Source organism: Pseudopipra pipra, chromosome 8 (genome assembly GCF_036250125.1).
Source record: "Pseudopipra pipra isolate bDixPip1 chromosome 8, bDixPip1.hap1, whole genome shotgun sequence".
NCBI classification, from domain to species: domain Eukaryota; kingdom Metazoa; phylum Chordata; class Aves; order Passeriformes; family Pipridae; genus Pseudopipra; species Pseudopipra pipra.
In genome coordinates this window covers 12669207-12688066 of record NC_087556.1, presented here as the reverse complement: position 1 = coordinate 12688066, position 18860 = coordinate 12669207, and the positions used below count along the sequence as shown (strand labels likewise).

General features: G+C 42.4%; 1 protein-coding gene across 7 annotated transcripts in view; it reads left to right on the top strand.

Annotated features, from left to right (window-relative positions):
* The window catches only part of ZMIZ1 (zinc finger MIZ-type containing 1), a 347839-nt gene that overhangs the window by 771 nt on the left and 328208 nt on the right, over positions 1-18860 (top strand). The gene's annotated exons all lie outside the window — the stretch shown is intronic.

The following is an 18860-nucleotide window of genomic DNA, read 5'->3' as shown; positions in this document are numbered from 1 at the left end:
TGCGGGGCTGGGGAGACGCGTGGGGAGGCTTTCGTCTGTTCTCCGGGCTCCGGGAAGCTTGCCTGGGTGCAAATTCCTTGTGTCTGGGTTTTGAGAGCCAGTTGGGACCGGGGCCTCTCTCACCAGGCAGGAGGAAGGAGCAGCCCCCCTCCCTCTCGCTCTCTCTGTCTCCCTCCCTCCCTCCCCCCGGTGCATCTGTCCAGGAAGCTGCCGGGCGGAGGGGAGGGGGCGCGGGGGCAGAGGGCTGGGGGTGCCCGGCCCGACCCGACCCGACCCGGCCGCCTCTCGCCCGCCTTTGTGCGAGGGGAGCGGGGGAGCCGCTTCCAGGGGCGGCCGGCGGAGCTGCTCGCGGGGAGAGGGGGAATGGCAGCCAGTTAAAAGACACTTCAGGAATGTAAACATAAAAATAGGAGCCATCCAGCCACGCTCTTGCCCCCCCCCCCGCCCCGCCGCTCAGGATAGCACTCTGGGCTGGCGCGGTAGCGGGGAAGGAGTACGGCAGCCTGAGACGGGGGGAGGAAGTTGTTACTATAATCGGGGTTTTAGACTGTAAACTTTGTTTTGCACGTGTAAAGTTTAATTTCGGTGCCGCCTCGGAGGCTGCGATGAGGGACACGGGGCGGCGCCTCGGGGGTGCCCCTCCAAGTGCAGCCCCTGTCTGTGCTAAAGGTGGAACCTGCCCGGCGGTGGCAGCGTGACCCCGCACCGCGGCCAAGCCGCTTTTGTCTGGGATCGCCGGGGTCCCGCTCACCAGCCCCGGCAGCTGCACGGGCTGGTGCAAATCGCGGCCGTATCGTCAGTTTATCGAGACCGAAGCGAACTTAAGGCACAGCTATGCGCTGTCGTCCGATCGTGCGCCGTGTGTGTTTTTGTGCTTCAGTTAATAATCTGCAAACGGCTTAATGGCTCTGTAGTGCCAGAGGAATTGGTTTTCTCCATTTACTTCAGCAGGCCTGAGTGAAGCTGGTGTTCTGGCTGCTTTTTTCAATGCATTGACACGAGAGAAGAGGATTTAACTTGGCAGCCTGAACAAATGCTCTATCAAAGGTTTCCTAAGAGACAGTAGGAGTGCTGGGGAGATGAATGACCTGGGGTAGTTTTAGGGTGCTACCTATGCAAGCTTTCTTTTAAATATGAAATGGCCATTTAGGGCTCTGAATAAAACTGTGCGCATCAGAAAGGAGACAGGCTTATAAAATTTAAAAGGGCAAAAGCCCATTAATGCTGTGGTGAAGCTTTGGCTCCCAGGTCTGGTTGAGTAGTTCCAATTGCCTTGAAGTGCCAGAGGTTTTAAGGAATCTTTAGCAACAGCTTCTCTATCTGTGGAACGGACCTTGGCCTTGCACATTGGAAGGTTAATGGTGCAGCCTCTCCTCCCCAGGCAGGGGAGCCAGGGCAGCAGTCAGGCGTGAGGGCACCGGGGGTAACCAAGAGGTGAAGCAAGAACAGGAGGGGAAGAAAAAAACAAAAGTTCTGTACTGGAATAGAGATAAAACATCTTACTGGTGGTAACCTGTTCAGGTTGTGATACTGAAGCAGTAACGTGGCACAGGGGTAACTCAAAAGTGTTACCAGCACCAGCAGAAAAGTTTCACAGAGGAATACAGCAAAGCTAAACACCTTTGGGAGAAGGATCCCTCTGACAAACATAGTTGGTCTCAGATTCAGAGCTCCGCTTCTCTTGACTGGGGGAAATGTACTATGGCATCAATCTTCTCTTGGCGGGGCCTGGTGCAGGTCTGTGAATGCCAGAAGACTTGCTCTGACCTTTTTCTGTTCCAAGTTGAGGATGTTGAAACACCAGCCATCAAACAAAAGAGACATTGAAAGCAAGATCTGCAATGGAGCACGTGTGACTTTGAGGCTAGCTGAGTGCATTTGGTGACTGTTTTCCTCGTAGTTTGGGGTGGGGAGGAGGAGAAAGAAAAGGTCGCTTATTTTTACAGTGAGGCTATGGAAAACATGACTTGAAATCCTCTAAGTATCCCATAGTCAAGGGCCTTTTTTCTTTTTATCTTTTTAAATGTTGTCTTAAAATGTCTTGATTTCTGCTCTTTTTACGTATGTATCTATAACTGCCACATTACAAGAGGAGGATTATTTTTTCCCATGGATGCAAGCAGGACCAGGAATTTTACCGAATCCACTGCATTAAAAAAAGAAAGAAACTTTTAAAAAAAAAAGTGTCTTTAGGATTATGTTTTAAAACGATGAAGAATTTCCTGGGATTGAATTGACAGATTCTGATTTTTATCTATTCAAGATAACACTACCTCAAAAGGTGGCTGATTTAAAGATTATTCTGTAAATTGTAATTTAAATTTACTTTGGGCTTTCCGAATTTAAAAAGAACCTCTTGGGAGCAGTTGGTGTAGGTATCTAACCTGCCAATGACATTCATGTCAACATGGACAGATGCTTTTATTGTTTACATTGTTTACAGTCCACAATACCTTAAATAAACGTTGATCATGATTAGAAACAATAATTGAGTCTGTGGCAAAGGATCAATGAAAACTTTGTTTCAGGAAAGAAGTGAGTTGCTGTGTATATGTACAGAGAGTGTTTTGTGCTCTCTGAGATGAAATAAAACTGCAATCTTAGTATGGCATTCAGTTCTGGTTTTAGAATATTTTAAGAAACCCACAAAAGATAATGGATCAGTTTCTACAACATTTGAAAGATTTTTTCCTGATCACCAGCAGGTACAAGGAGTGGAAAGGAAAGGAGGCTTTGTAGCATAGTTCCATTCATAACTTTTCTTGGAAGTTGCTTGGCCTTTGCCCTACATCTCTTCTACTTTTATGGGCTCCAAAGGTTTTCTGTTGGAGGAAAAAAAACAAACAAACCAACCAAAAACAACACCCCAGACCGTCATGGATGGCAGTTACATCACTGATCACTATAGTTGGTGAGAGTGTTGGCTGGTTTTTAGCAACTTGATGTGTGTACTAGCAGCTTGGAAAGCCTGGTTTCTCTCCTGAAAAGGAAGAAAAGTAGATCTGAGAAAGGAAAAGGAGCTGGAATTCCTTTTGCCTTCCACGATGTTGTTGATAGGTTTCAGAATACAGCCTTTTTCCAGTGTCACACAGAAGATAATATGATTATGAGAAATGGAGGTGGTGGCTGGACAGGAACTCATGGTGTCTGCCTTGCTGCTCTAACAACGTGGGTGATCGAATGCTGCAGGAGGAGTGAGCTTGGATTGTTAGGGCTTTACCTGGGAAGCCTGTTTCTCATAAATAAGTAGGACTGCAGTTAATGCCTGTGGTAACAAATTTGACCACTATGCAATTGGCTGATTTGTTCACTCCTAGTTAGACCAATTTTTGTGAAATCCTATCCTGTATTACAGCAAAGCGGTGAGAATATTGCTGAAGAGTGTAGAGTTGGGTTGTGCTTGTTCTCGTCAACTGCTTGTTGTGGGACAAGAAGCACAAGCCCTCTTTATCCAGTTAGGTCTGTTTTATGGAAGAGCACAGTAAACAACACATCAATACAGACCACGACAGATATACCTCCTGCTCAGATACTGTACACTTTCTTTCACTCAGTTCATGTCTTCACTCAAAATGTATGTAAGTTTTCCTGCTGTCAGCCAAGTTGAGGCTGTCAGTGGTATTAGAAGTAATTTCTGCTTTAAAATGGTGTCTTTGGCTTAAAAACAAGAGGTTGTTTTGCCATATTGTTTTTTCCCCTTCCTCCTTCTTATTGTAGAAACAGAAAATTCTAATGTAGCAATTTTCAATTTCCTTATTTCCATTGGGTTTCATATGATTATTAGCATTCAGCTTGGCTAATGTTAGAATATTTTAAAGGGAATATAGGCTGCAAGTGAAATGTCCAGGTAATGGCTGTAAAGGATCTTCACAGCTAGACTGCTGGAGGCAGTAGTGTATTATGAGAGTAGTAGATGGTCTTACACTTGTTACATGTTATTTTTGGTTCTAATAGTTTAAGATGCACTGAGGTCTACATTGGCTGCAAAGATGATATTTGCTGGCTTCGGTACAGTGCCTCTGTCCTTCCCTTTAGTGGAGCAGGACAGATTTCTATGGGTACTAGGTATCTAGTAGAAAAAACAAAATTGTTAGACAGACAAAATCACTTTCAATCTAATTTTGCCTGTAAGTGTCAATAGAAATTAAGTTACTCCACAGGGGATGACTCATTCTTAAAAGAACTTGCCCTTCTGAAGGCTCGCATAGATGATCACTTGTTCTGGGTTATCTATAATTTCCTTCAGTTGCTTATACTTTTTAGATCTGTAGCAGAAGACATAGGAAGTAATTTGTACTCCTGTATTGAATCCTGGAACAGCCAAACAATCCTTCCAGCAGGTGATGGTTGATGCTTTTTAAAATAAAGTTTAGGATCTACTGAAAAATCTAAGCTTGAGAAGTGTCTATTGTCCTTTGGACAGATAATTCAATAGATCAAGCTGGTTTGTATTTTGTCTAGTGTATTAATATTGAGGTAGTCACATACAAGCTATCATATTAACATTCCATTAAGATAAATGTGGGAAGCAGATCCCTTAGTTGGTAATCCAGTTTGTTTTGACTCTACAGACCAGCTTTGACTTGATTCCCTAAGTGAAGCGGGAAGGCTCTTGGCTCAACACTGGACAGGGGGAGGGAGGAAATGAAATTGCTTAAAATCCATTAATATGCACAGTGCTACAAACCTGTGGAAATTTCATAAAAGTGTGGATTTGTATTACCTCTACTGCTCATTGTTTGGCTATATGAAGTTTCTTATTCATTGTTTGTTTTTCTTGGCTTAATATTTATATGTCAGTGGATGCTGGAGACCTGATTTATAAAACTCATGTCTTCATGCTAACATATCCTTCTTCAGTCCTGTGAAACTTACCTAGGAGATCCTCCGGCTGCCCGATCCATAGCCAGTTGTGTTATCCTCTCCCTATAGAGTCATATTCTGGTTTCTTGGTAGTCAGTATTGGCTGCAAGCACAGAGGGACTGTGTTTGCTGAAGCCTTTTTTTTTTTTTTTTTTTTTTTTCTGGGCAAAAGCAGCAGTGCTGTGGGTCTGACTTCGGAAAGGGGAACAACTCTAACACAGAGATAATACATATGTGTTGTCAAAGATAGCATGAGAATGAAAGCCACAGAATTGGTGCATCTGATAACATCATACGAAACCAGTATGGAAATTGTTTGTTGTCTTTATTTGGTTTTCTTCAAATCTTACTTTTTCTCATGTTCCCAACTCTCAGTAGTGACTTAGTTTAGTAGTCAGCTTGGTCTGGATAGCATTAACTAGTGAATACTGACTGGTTGATCTAATGCACAAATGTGGGGAAACTCTGCCTTGTTTGCAGCTCTTTGCGCTGTGAAATACCATTTGCCATCTTTGCTGATTAGGTAAAAACATATGTTTGAGGAGTAAGAGAAAAAGCAATACCTTGACAACAAGTTTGTGTTATCTTTTGGATTTATCTAGTTTTCTGTTCCTTTGAGACTTCAGGGCTCCAATGACTGACTGGCTGGCAAAGTGAATGGTATCTGTCTCTCAGAGATTTCTAGATAGTCTCATAACTAATCAGAAGGCATTATTTATTGGGACTGCAGTGACATAGATATATGACAGAATAGTAGGGGCTTCAATTGGCCATTTAGTAGCAAAAACAGTTCCCTTGATGAGTATCTGCTTGTTCCTCGGCTACATTCCTCTGAGAACAGTGGAGTCCTTTAGGCTGCTGTGAAATATACACCTCTGTATCTCCATCAGTAAATTCTGCAGTGCAGGTTTCTCTTCCCCTCTTGTTTTTGAACACCCATTCCAAAAACAGTTGAACTAATTGAATACAGACTTACTGTGTAAATAAGGGCACTGTGGGTTCGGGGGGGGTGGGGTGGGGTGGGGAAGTGCAGGGCAGTACCGAGGCTGACACTGCTGGGTAGCTGGTGCTTGAAAAGGTTTGAAATTGGACTTCACTGGAAATTGGTCTGACGCTGACAAGGGGGATTTCCTCCTCACCAAAGGCACAAATCATCATAACCTTGTACAGTGCTTTTATAACTTTGCTTTTGTGTATCACTGAAATTCGGACCCTTCCCCTGTTGGCATGATTGTCCAACAGCCACCTGGTAGATGGCATCTTCTAGCTTTAAGGTTACAATCTGCTTTTGGTGATTTTAGAGGTGTAAGAGTGACACATGGGGGAAAAATCTCACCACAAGAGACTTGAGACATAGGGAGGAAAGGCTCGAGCTTTCAGTTGCAGGACCCCTGCCTCTGCAGCTACAGCCACTTTCTTGAGAAAATGAGAGAGACTTGCTGTCCTGCTGCCTCTGTGCCCACTTTGAGCAGCACTTCTGTTCATGCAGCTAGCTGGTGGGATCCCCCCATAGATGGTGTGGAAATCAGAAATACCTTACATGTTATTACTTTCACATAAACCTTAGTTTTCCTTAGTATTGCACATCTCTCTAAGATTTTGGCTATTGTACACGACAAAAAAACCCTTACAGTCATGAAAATTTCTTATACAATGCTTTTGCTCAAAATACATGTTCCTACAGCTAGAGTATTTTGACAACAAGCTCTGTCACTTTTTAATTTTAAACTGTAATATATTCATAGGTGAATGGAAAACCAATTTGATTATTTCCCCCTGTCCTGCTACCTCACCCCCTCCAAAAAAAAAAAAAAAGACAGGAAAAAAGTTCTAAAATCCAATGTTAGAGTCTTTGTTGACACTGTATTCTCAGAAGACCAGTTTGTTTATATATCTATCCATACACGAAAGAGAGAAGGGTTTATTATGCTGCAGGTTTGCAGGGGGAAAGAAGAACGATGTGGTTGTCAGGCAGTTTCCATTCTCTTGGTGTCCTTGTAAATTCTTTGTTTGTTTAATGCTTATAACCCTTTTCCCAGCAGTAGGATCACAGAAGTTAACTTGTTTACAGCTGGTATACAGCTTATGTTGGTCTCCCTTACAGGAACCCAAGGCTTTCCCTAAGCCTTCTCAAATAAAGCTTTTCTTCTCTTTGCCACTTAGCACAGGTTGATGCTCTTTACATTTGATTAAACATTTTTAAAACTGGAATGCTTGTTCTGAAAGGACTCTAGGCCAGTGAACTGTCACCCTGTACATGCTCTTGGGATCCTGACTATCTGCATGCTCGCTTTGCTTTCCTTTAGGTGTTTTACAAAACCATGAAACCTTACTTTTCTGTTCCACAGAACATCAAGATGCTGAGTTGCAGTGGGCACATATGGGTGAATGTAGATAGCAGTTCTGTGACTGAAAAGGTGAACTCAATGTGTGTTGCATTATCAAGGCTGTTTTTCTGCAAACTAGTGTTCAACTTCACCCTGTTCACAAGTTCCTTCTTTCTTGCTTTTGAGATACCCACTCTGATATGTCTCACTGGGTGAGACTTAGAGCAACTATCAGTCCTTCTAAAAGAAGTTTGTTTCAGGAACTGTACTTGAGTCTTTCCTTGTCCTCACAAGTGTGATATTAATCCAAAAATTTACATCACTGTTTTAAAACGTATTCCATTGCAGTCCAGCTGGAGTTTGATACCATTAGAGATGGAAGCCCAATAGCTTTCCAGATGGATGCATAGCTTTGGCTTTTGGCACTGTAAAACTCTGACATCTCGCACATTAAAATCATAACAGTATTATGTAAGGAGAAGTTATTTTGGGTCACTAGCGGAGCCATCTCAGACTTGGTTAAATTAGCCTTGCAAGCTGAAACACTTGGGCTCACATCCTCTTCCTGCAGATTTCTGGGCATATAAGTGTGTGGGTGGTGTGTCCTTTCCCAGTCATCTGCCCTCAGCTTTACTCAGGCTGTGTCACTGGCTCTGAACCTACTTCTGCCACAGCAATTCATGTGGCTGTGGGGAGCCCTCGGAGAGGAAGGGCTTGCTCAGCACTGGCTTTCACTCCCCAACCTTAGCTGCTTTGAGGGACTGGAAGGAAGGAGAAACTGGGGAGGCTCTGTGATCCTGCTGCTCTGGGCTCTGAAGTAGCAGGGGGACAGGAGCTGTGTGGGAAGGTGGACACCCAGAAGGACTTCAAACAAACTCCACTAAACAAAGTCCCACCTTTGCAGCGGGCACCTCCTTGTTTATGTGTAACTCGGGAGTCACTGTTTCAGTTGGCCTTGTTATTCTTTACCAAAGGACAAGTGAAACAGCAGCTGTTGGTGACCAGCAAGAGACAGAATGCAAAATGAATCCGGGGAACCTTTGAAATGTTAGTTAATAACAAGTACTTAATCCTAGTTTTTAGCAAAGGTACAGTTTAGACATGAAAGATGCCATACTTAGGCTTGTCAAAGCATTATAAACGCTTGCTTTGGAGACCAGTCATTGCATTCCTAGTGATCCTCGGGTACAAATTGCACATAAAGGGATGGCCATTCAGAGATTGTACTTCAGAAGGAATGAGTAACAGGACATAAGATAAACATTTTAAAACTCACATGAAATTGCCCTGTCCTCGAAGTCTGTGCATCAGGGAGTGCAGAGCTGCTGGACTCCACTACCAGTGGCACTGGCTGGAGCTGTGCAGGTTGGGAGAGTGGAAAGGCCCCCTGAGGCACAGATGGTGCTTTGTGCTGCACAGGCTTGGGCAAAGCAGTGGTTCTTTCTGCAGAGGCTTTGCAGAGGGCAGTGCTGTGGATGGTTAGTGGTTCAGAGCCTTTTTGATTAAGATGGGTTCTGAAAATACTTGCAATCATTTTTATTCTACCTGTATTCATGGCAGATTGTTCTGTGTAAAGTAGTCCATTGAGAAGCACCTGAGAGGTGTAGGATCTGCAGGGAAGAGGAGGAGGAGGAGGTGGCAGCTGCTGCTGGAGGATTCAAAGCCCATCTTTGAAGAACTGGTTGAGGGGAAGCAGATAGGCACCTTAAATTCAGGACTGTGCTACTTGTCTTATCCTTACGCAAGGTTGTTTTGTGTCTAAATAAATACAAAAAAATAAGTTACATTTAGGATTCATCTGTTGAAGTTTCTTTTGTTAACTAAGTGGTACTTTGAACGTCTGTTTTTAAGAGTTTGGCATGTTTCCTCTTAGCTAACCTAGAGAATAGCTGCTCCCACAGCATGGTGGTTGATATGCTGCGTTTAAGGCAGTATTTAGTAACCTTTGGATACCTGCCTTCAGCTCTGCTCTTGGTTGTGATGGGCCCTTGCGAGGCCTATGGGACACTGCACTGGTACACCAAATACAGCTCTGGTCTGTTTGCCCATAGTTGAGAGCACTAGGCATATGCAGGTAAACATATTAACAAGCTGAAAAGAGGAATAAAGTAGATGGTAGTTGGGCTGCTATTGTGCGGCACCCAGGCTCTGCCATGGTGACTAAGACAGTGTGATAGTTTCCTTATTGGTCACCATCTGTCTACTCCTGGCTGGAGCTTCTTGGCTGGCACTCTGCCTTTGGAGCAGGGACCAGCGCCGCCTCCGTGCAGCACCCAGTGCAGTGAGACTTGGGTAAGAAAAGAGCAAAGGATTGATGCCCAGTAGGTTTCTGGTCACAGGTGCGTGATAGATTTGTTTAATCACTTAAAAAAACCCACCAAAACCTCTGAGACAGCATTTTCGGTGTATTCTAAAAGCTTTTGCATCCTAAATGCATGTATAAATTATTTATTCAATGCATGAACTTTTTGGAAAACCTTTGGTGAAAGAAAGTCTTGTACCAGTGCCTAATTTTAGAATATTAGCGTTTTGAAAATTTCAACAGAACTTCAAATGTTTCTAGCAGTTTTATGGCATCATGTGATTTGAAATTCAGATTTAAAACATTTGAATTTGGTCATCCAAAAGGAAACAGCATGTCAGTGTGGAGTCTTAGTCCTTTTTCTGAAATTGCAGCTATTGCCCCCAGTGCCTCTTTCTCAGTAAAGAGAAATGTAAATAAAAAATACTTGTAATGTTGCCAGCATCTTGTCCTAGCAATATCTCAGCATATTAAATCATAAAATGAAGAAACGGTACATATCTCCCATCACATGAAAAATAAAAATATATTTTCAAGTATATATTTCTTCTAGTCATGCCCCTCAGTGTTCATGAATTTATACTTTATATTGTTGTGAATCTGGCAGCCAACTTTACCTGAAAAACTGTTTATAGAAGAAACAAAAGATTGGGGAGTCAAGCTTCCATTTTCACTGTTCCACCCAGTGCAGTTGGTAGGAAGTGAAAGGTGAATGCACATACACCAACCTCTCTTTGCCTGTCTTCATTGTTTAATAAGACCAAAACCCCCAAAAGGAACATTGAAGAGGCAGGAATTCTCTGGCAGTTGATCTATTTGTGTTTTTAACATAGAGTATTTTTAGCCAGAGATGCAAAAATACGTACTTTTATGTCCAAAGAGACTGTTGTTTCCATTTATTTTAAAACCCTGGATGAGAAACAAGATGTCAGACCTATTATAATGTAACCCAGTAATTAACATATGTTGGTCTGCCTCTGCCAAGGATTTCTTGTGAGTAATGCAAGTTGCACAAGTAGAGGAGTCAGGTGGTTTGTCGATGAAGAGCCATACATAGATGCTTGAGTGATCAGATCCTAAAGACATGATCTAAGGGTAGGATGTGTATCTGTGTTTGAATCTAAGAACAATTACAGTTTAAAAGACTTGTCAGCTGTGTTAAGTTTGGGGGGAAAAAACCAACTTCCACTTCCTCTCTTCCCCATTGCCAGTAAAACTTGTCCAGTATTAAGAAAATGGGGATAATGATTCATGGAGGAAGTTTAAATTTAGTTTTTGGTTGTATGGGGGGTTTTGTGTGTGGTGATTGTGAGGGATGATTTGTTTGGTTTTGTTTGGGGTCTTTTGTTTGTTATTGTTTGCCCAATTTCTGAGTAACTGGAATGAGGAACCCCAGGGATGCTTTTAACAGTAAGGGTCCTCTGACTCTGACTTTCAGAGACAGCTATTCATTGCAGTTACATCAGGTGAGTGGCAGGTAGGTGGATGCAATTTTTCCATTTGGGTGGACCTTTCACAGCAGAGGACTGGAGTGACTTAGTTAAATTTAAAATGCTTTCTCAGTGATCAGCTTTAACATATGTAATGCATATACTGCATGTACTCTCTATACATATGTTATGTCCACCCAAATACACACATTCTGCAATTAAATATAGGAAGGGGGTCAAGGAGTAGAGTAAAAGCTGAAATAAAAAAGTGAAAAGTTTAAAAATATAGATGAGGTCAGCTTTTGCATGGTGGATGCAAGTATATATGACAACTCAGACCTATTTTCCTAATAAATGTTATGGGAAGACAAATGGTATATTGTGGATTTAAATAACTAAAATGAATTTTCAGAATAGTTTCAAGGTCATTTATTCCTAAACTCTGAAATGTGTTCCAGTTAGTGTTTTATTTAAAAGGAGATCTTGTTTCTTAGCCTGAAAGCAGGCTGTTGCACACCAGCTAATGGTCTGATGTGCACTCACAGTTAGTGACTGCACACTTCTCTCAATGTGACTCCATCATCTCTGCTGAAGGGACTGGAACATGGAGAGCTGAAAGGATCAATCAATATCTGTATATATTGCAAGTATTAACAACTTACAAACACTCGAGGTTCTTTGGTATTTTATCACAACAGAGTAAAATCGGCATTTTTTCCACTTGCAGAGTTTTGTGTTTAATTTGTAGTTTATATTTTGACGCTATCTGTTCAGCTATAAATCAGGCTTGACTGTGAAAGTGATGACCTTCAGGCTACCTCGTGGTTGTAAATTCACAATTGTTGTTTTTGCCTTGAGTGCCATTTTCAAGCTGTGCAGTGTGGATAGTCTTGAATAAAAGAGCTTCCAATACAGAAAGTGTATTTTGGTGCTTAGAGTACTGATGAGACTAATTTAAGATTGCCAGCCTTAAAATATTCAGCCACCAGAATCCAGGCCTACAGAATAATTTTAAATAATAATAAACTGGCACTCTGCAAAATCTGTCTTTTGGACCTTGTTTAGTGTTCATCCTGGATCTCGAGTGCTAGGAACTCACTAAATGAAAAGAGATACTGTTATAATTGGTTCACTTATGGAGCTGGAGCTTTAGAGTACACATGAAAGTACTATTAGGCTTAGCTCCAGGACTAACTTTACTTTCTGTTGTACTTTCACACCATGTTAGGTGGTGGTAGGTCCAATTCACCTGTGGAGGCTGTTTGCCACCCTTTCTCAAAGCAGAGTGGTAGTCACACTTACTAACACTGCTTGCTGCCTTTTCAGATCGTTGAGAAACTTGTGGCTCCCCAAAAATGTTAAGTAAGGGCTTCAGTGGGTCAGAACTTCTGATGTGCAAAACTTTAATGTCAGAAAACATGCTGAGATCTTTAAAAGTGGAATTTTTGGGTGTAAAGTCTGCTTCCCCTTCCACTGTGGTAATTCTAAACTGGGCAGACTGAGCAGCTTTTGAGGAGATGCTGGAAAACCTGACTAGTCTAAGGGGAAAATAGCTGGCTGTGAAAAATATGTGGTGAGAAAGATGTAGCTGCATTTACTGCATTATCAACATTTTGGCCATAGAAAATGAAATCACTGAATTTGTTTTAATATTTATTATGCATTCAAATACCTGTTTGAAGGCTTTGTGATCTATGGGTACTATTTTTATCTTCATTTACAAATCAGCAGGTGTTCACAGGCCTGTTGGACATCCATCCTTTTGAGGCATTTATGAGTAAATGTTTCTGGCTGTCATAATTTTGGTTGGTCAAGTTCACATTAATTGCTGCACTCTGTGCAGTTGTTCTAACATTTAAATACTGCCTGTGAGTAGGTTTGATTAAAATTACGTCTCTAGGTGCACACTAAATACCTTTGATACCTCACCTACAAACAACTGTAGAATTGTTGGTGAGAATGACAGCTGCAGGCAATAAATGAGGACAGTAATAGAAGTCTCAGTGCTGGAAAGAGCATCATAAATCATGAGGCGAGAGCAGCGTGTGCGCTGACAAATCGGTGAGCAGCTGCAAACAGCATTTTCCAGGTAAGAATTATTGCACTCGCTCCTGATAACTGCTCAGAAACCACCTCTTCCTTGTATGTGGGCGACTTCACCCCTGCACGGGTGCTCACAGCAGTGTAAGATGTCAAGCTCTGGTATTTTGCCTGGGAATGGTGTTTTGTGTGGTGTAAGCTACATATTGTACACCGGACCTTGGTTTTCATCCAAGGTGTTTCAAGTGTGAGTTTTCTCTTTCAGGGAGGAAAATTCCCCATGCTTTTTGCAGCTTATGAGATACTTGATTTAGTTTCCTCAGAGACTTTGGAGAAGTGTTCTTGACAGGTGGAGAGAAGGGGATGTATTTGGCTGATTTTAACTAGCTTGCTTTGTTAGCCCTTGCTGGGTGGAGTTGGGAGGAGGTGCATATGCCTCTTTTAAAAGATAAATGAGGAAAAAAAAAAGGCTGGAATGATGCTGTTTAAGTAAGGGAGATGATAATCTAGTCACCCAGAAAGCAATCTTGCACTTCTACTCTAAGAGACATGAAAACTATTTTAATGAAATAATGATGGAAAACAGATGGCAAAGAGCTAGCAACTGAAATATTTTTGAACGCTAAAAAATAAGTGTCAAACACGTCTTATAATGTAATTATTGCTAAAAGCATAACATGTCAGAATATGTTTTAAAATGTTGAAGTCTCTTTTTATATATAATTCAACCTTAATCTCTTGGGTTTTTGGTAATAGACTTTAATCTTGATAAATTAAGGGCTTAGAAGTTTTGACGACTAGAAGTTACTGCCACTTTTCTTAGACAAGTGAATGTGACACCAATGCCCCACTCTAGAAAGGCACTGCAGTTGGCAGACATTGATAGTTTTAATATGCAGTCTTGGAAGACTACCTGTTTGAATTCATAAGCTCTCAGTTTGTTGTCAGTGATGGGAGAAAAGTTGCCAGCACATGTGAGGTGGTTGGGGCTGCAGAGTGGGCAGGGCAGCTCCAGCTCAAGCCGTGGTGTCTGGCCGAGGTGTGAGGCTGCACCTGCCTTGGGGAGCACCCAGCTTCAGAATGCAGCAGGCTTGGATCTACCAGGAGCCAGCAAGCACTGCCACTTGTACTGCTGCAGGTGTCATTGCAGTGAAGTGTGCCTGGCAGTGGTGTCCTGTCCCCACTGTGAAAGCTGTACTTGAGTATCTGCAAGGAATTGAGATGATGCTTACAGTTTTGCTATGCTATGCTTATGGTTAGAATGCAGTTATCTTCTTCTGGTGCATTAAACTATTTACATAAATCATACAAATAAAGCGTTCAAAAAAAATGGTGCTTTAAATAGAATAATTTAAATATGAGGTAATTGTATCCCAATTTACACCCTACCCCCTCTTTCCCCACTGGGCAGCAGGATTTGATCACTGCATTGAGAAAAAGCTTTTGTTTTTTTGGGGATGTTTTTAGTTTTCTATTGTGTGGCTGGTTTTGTTTGTTTGTTTGTTTGTTTTCTTGTTAAGGTTCATTTTCAGCTGATTTTAGTTACAGTTGATACCACTGTCCATGACTGCTTGGTCTCTACATCAATGAAAGGAGCACTGGGAGGCTGTGTGGGAGGGCCAGGACCTGCCTTTGGGCTCAGCTCAGCCAGCATCACTCTGTGACACTTTTCTCAGGGTCTCCAGGCACCTTCCAGTTTCCCCAAAGGACAAAGAGCATTTTCATACACCTCAGAACAGTGCACCAGCCTGGTTTTCCAGGAACACTTTTCCTTCTATAGAATATTCTTCTGATGTTGACAAGTGTATACGAGAAGTTATTTTTCTGAGTTTTTATATTTATGTAACATAGATAATGTGTTCAGACACATGTTCCTGTGCATTTTTTTGTCTAAGTCCAGTTGAACTGAATACCCCTTACCAACCTCACTTGATTTAATACTGAACTTGCTGACGTGTGGTATCGGCCGTTGTGCCATGGGCTGGTGCCATGATTTTTAGAAAATAAGCTGGAGTATGTGGAACTGTGGAAGCTTTGGTGCCAGCAATACAAGGCTTTGACTGTGGTGCCTTGCCCCATCCCCAGTGCCAGCAGAAACCACAGAGGGGAAGATGTGTAGGTACGCTGCATCCCATCTGTGCCACTTCTCACTGTCTTCCTAAGGAAGAGAGAACTCGTGTCCTGGAGGTGGTGCTGACCATGCCACTAACCCAGGATTGATGGGCATCAGGAAAGGTAGGGTGACATGGAAGCAAAGGGCCTTCACTGCACTGTGGTGGCTGTCTCTAGTATGGGGCAGGATCTTTTATGGTTTTCCTCATTCACTTCTCCAGGTCAGGAATACACAATCCCATTAATACTGAGTGAGCTGTACCATAATGCCCAGTATGAACATTCTGGTGTGTGAGAAAGATGGACAATCCCTGTTTCCATCCTGTGGTTTTATGCTGTCAGGACTACTTAAGCCTCTCTGTTCCCTGCTTCGTGTTACTCCCACCCTTATGCTGTGGCAGCATAAATATTTGTGCAGGTGCACAGTGAATCAGATGGTGAACTGATGAAGACGAAAACAAAAACCCCTTTTCTGTGTAGATTCTTCCTTCTCCTCCCCGACTCTTGGATCAGTTCCCTAGTCTGCTTCCCTGTGTGGCTGCGCCAGTCACCGTGTGAGCACCACATGGGCAGCAGCAGAGGACTCAGAGCTGTGTGGCAGGCAGGTGGAGGCAGGAAAGAGTGCTTTAACTGGCAGTTCTGCCTAGGAAAGTCAGATGGATCCACAGCCTCACAATTAGCAGAAAATAATAAACCCAGCTCGTAAATAGATTGGATCAAGTGATTAAAACCACAATATTTTGATTTGCATAAACTTGTTTTTGTATTAGTACCAGGGCATCTATTGCTGGGGGCGGGTAGATTCTCAGTAAATTAAAACCTAAATTCCCTACATTGTCTGTTAGTACAGCCCCTGGAACTGGTCAGGAGTCCTGAAAACAAGAACCAAACAAAGGGAGCTTAGCTCTGCAGGGCTGTGCTCATGCATTACTCCAGCTGGCTCCTGCCTAAAACCCTTCATCAGCTGTATTATCTTAGGAGGCTGGAGGCCTCTGCCATCTCCAACAATATGACCTGAAGAAGCGAAGTGATGCTGGAAGGGCTCAGTCTCCAGCTGTATTGCTGGTCTGTGGTTGAGGGCACTAGGGAAGCATGGCAGCGCCAGGGCTAACCACCACAGAAAGTAGCCCCCCAGCAACCTTGTTCCTCCCTATGCCACCTGGTGGTATTGTAGGTTTGGGATGGCTAGTTTGGGATTGCTGGAGAACCTGAGCCTTTTAAAGCTCCCTGGTACGTCCTGCAAGGTGGGAGGTAGTGCATGAACTGGCACTGGAACCAGCTGTGCTAAATCCTGCTGGTTAGTTCTTCCATTTTGGACAAATTTTCTCTCCCCCTTTTGAGGCTCTTAGAAGTGTTTGCAGAAGGTGACTCTGGTTTCCACAGACTGGAAACCCTACCGTGGATCTTAGAAGACACACTTTTTTTTCTTTGGGACAAACTGTTTCGACTGAAATGGATTACTTCCTTTTCTGTCAAACCAGGTCATGGGAACTTTACGCTGAACAGTCAAGCAGGAGGTAGCACTGGGCTGGAAGCCCATCCTCCCCTGTGGCTGGTATGGCTAAAGGATACCTCTAGCACACCTATTGCTGGAGGAAGAAGCGGCAGTGTATTGTCACGAAGTGTGCAGTAAGATCCAAAACTAAAACCTGGAAGGGGGAGCCAGGCTCCAGTTTGCAGAATTGAAGTATTCCTGCTAGCATCTGTTCTTCCCACCCTTCCTGTAGGGAAGCCAGTGGCTGGTGGGCGACCTCTCGTTGGTGCCCGCACAGGGCAGGCGGTCCAGCGCAGGCGGATTCTTTCCGGGAGCCATGGCCTCCACCTTGGCCAGCTGGCAGCAGCCCCTGGCTCTGTGCCTCTCCTGCTCCCTGCTCAATTTTTACAGCTTTGGAGCCTTGTTTGGGGGCTGAAGCACCGCAGAAGAAGCGGTGCCAAAAGGGTGCCTTTTGCATGTTGTACAGTTCTGGTGCGATGGTAGCCCTGGTTGATGGCTGGGGCTCCTGGGCACCATGATAACAAATATAACCCTTATCATCAAACTAAGCGTGTTGTCTAACTGCTAGTCGTGATTTTAAAGTATTTTTTGTTATGTTTCTTAAGGACTGTGGCGTGCCGTGTTTCTTGGATCTGTATTTTTAGTGGTGTTATGTTACTCTGAGCGCGGGGGCTGGAACGAACAGAACAGCCTGCGAGTGGCCGTATCCCCTTGGGAGAGTAGAATAAGTCTCTGGCTGGCTCGTGGGTGTAGATGAGTTACATCTGTGGGGTGCCTTGTGGTCCTATGGAATTAAATGTTCTCCCTGTTTATTTTGCTCATGTAAGTTATTAAAGAATGTCATCTCTCTTTGTGCCTTATGTGAATGAGGTGCCAGAGCCCTGTTGAACAGAAATGCATAAACCATCTTCAGGTTTTGGGAAACCAAGTGAGAACCTTAAACTGGATAGTATTTGTGTGCATTTAAGTGTGGACAGTCTAAGCCATCTCAGTGAAGTATTCTACCGAAACATTCGTAATACCTCAAGGTAACAAGTACATACATATACAGGTGAACTGGTTCTAGACTTTGTCCTGATGTTGTGAACAGATCTTGCTGTTTAGGGGGCCATACAGCATAAAGATTTTGACGAAGAAAATCACGTTCAAATCGGAGTACAACTGATAGCTTCATACACAGATATTCTGTACTGCCAACCTTTATTGTAAACTAGCTTTTAATAGCTCCAATTAATTTTTGATTAATTTTTAAAAATCAAAATTTTTCTCAGACCTCAGCAAAAAATAATACAAATTTTTGTTGAAAACAGAAACTGTCAATACGTGCCTTGCCTTATTTTTCTCTCCAAATTTTGTTTTTATTAAAAATTGAGTTCTTGAAAAACGATGTTTTTTCATAAAGCAACTGATTCTTGAAAATGCCTTGAACAGGCCTCTATTCCACTGCATGCTATTTCTGAAAATTTTATGTTTTCAAATAATATGAGATGAGATTTCCAAACATCTCCAAATTCTTTGAAGTTTTTCAAGTTTATAGACTATTTCTAAAAATCAAGGGCACAGATTCATTTCTGCAGGGGTTTTGCGTTTTCATTTTGCGATAGGTTCTTTTAATTATATTCCAAACAAATTACCATACTGAAATCTTTCTGTGTGTCAAGATATTAAGAGTAACACAGCATAAGCCTCTTCCATTAATATTCATTGTGATATTTCATAATGGTATCTGTTGAGCAGCACTGATTGAATTTAGAGAAATTGTATTGTTTAAAATCCTTTTCATTAATATATTAAACTCTCATAGCATAATATTGAAATCAGTTTGTATACAGGCATTTGATTTTACTTCTCTAACCTTATCCAAATCAAGAGACTTTTTGCATCCATTAATGTCATGTTAGGGAAGTTTGGACTCAAATTTGTTGGAATGCTGTATTCTGGTAGCTGCAAGAACTGTACGGATTTCAGAAATTATTGGTGAGACTTCAGTGTATTACAAATTAATAAAAAGTTATTGAAGATGTTATTTATATTGAAGCACAAAATAAATACTGGATTTTCTTTTAGAGAGGAAATTGTTTGAGGGATTTTGACTGTTAGTGAATCACTCTACTGGGCTTTGTGGTTTTAAAGCGAGAATGCACACACTTTAAAGCATTTAAATTTTTTTCTGTCCCATTTCACTATCAAAGGCTCTACATGAACAGAGGAAACAGGCAGATGAGTTGGTCTATGGGAGGAAATAGTTAAAAGCAGTGAAGCACAAGTGCTATCAAACACATAAACAACCT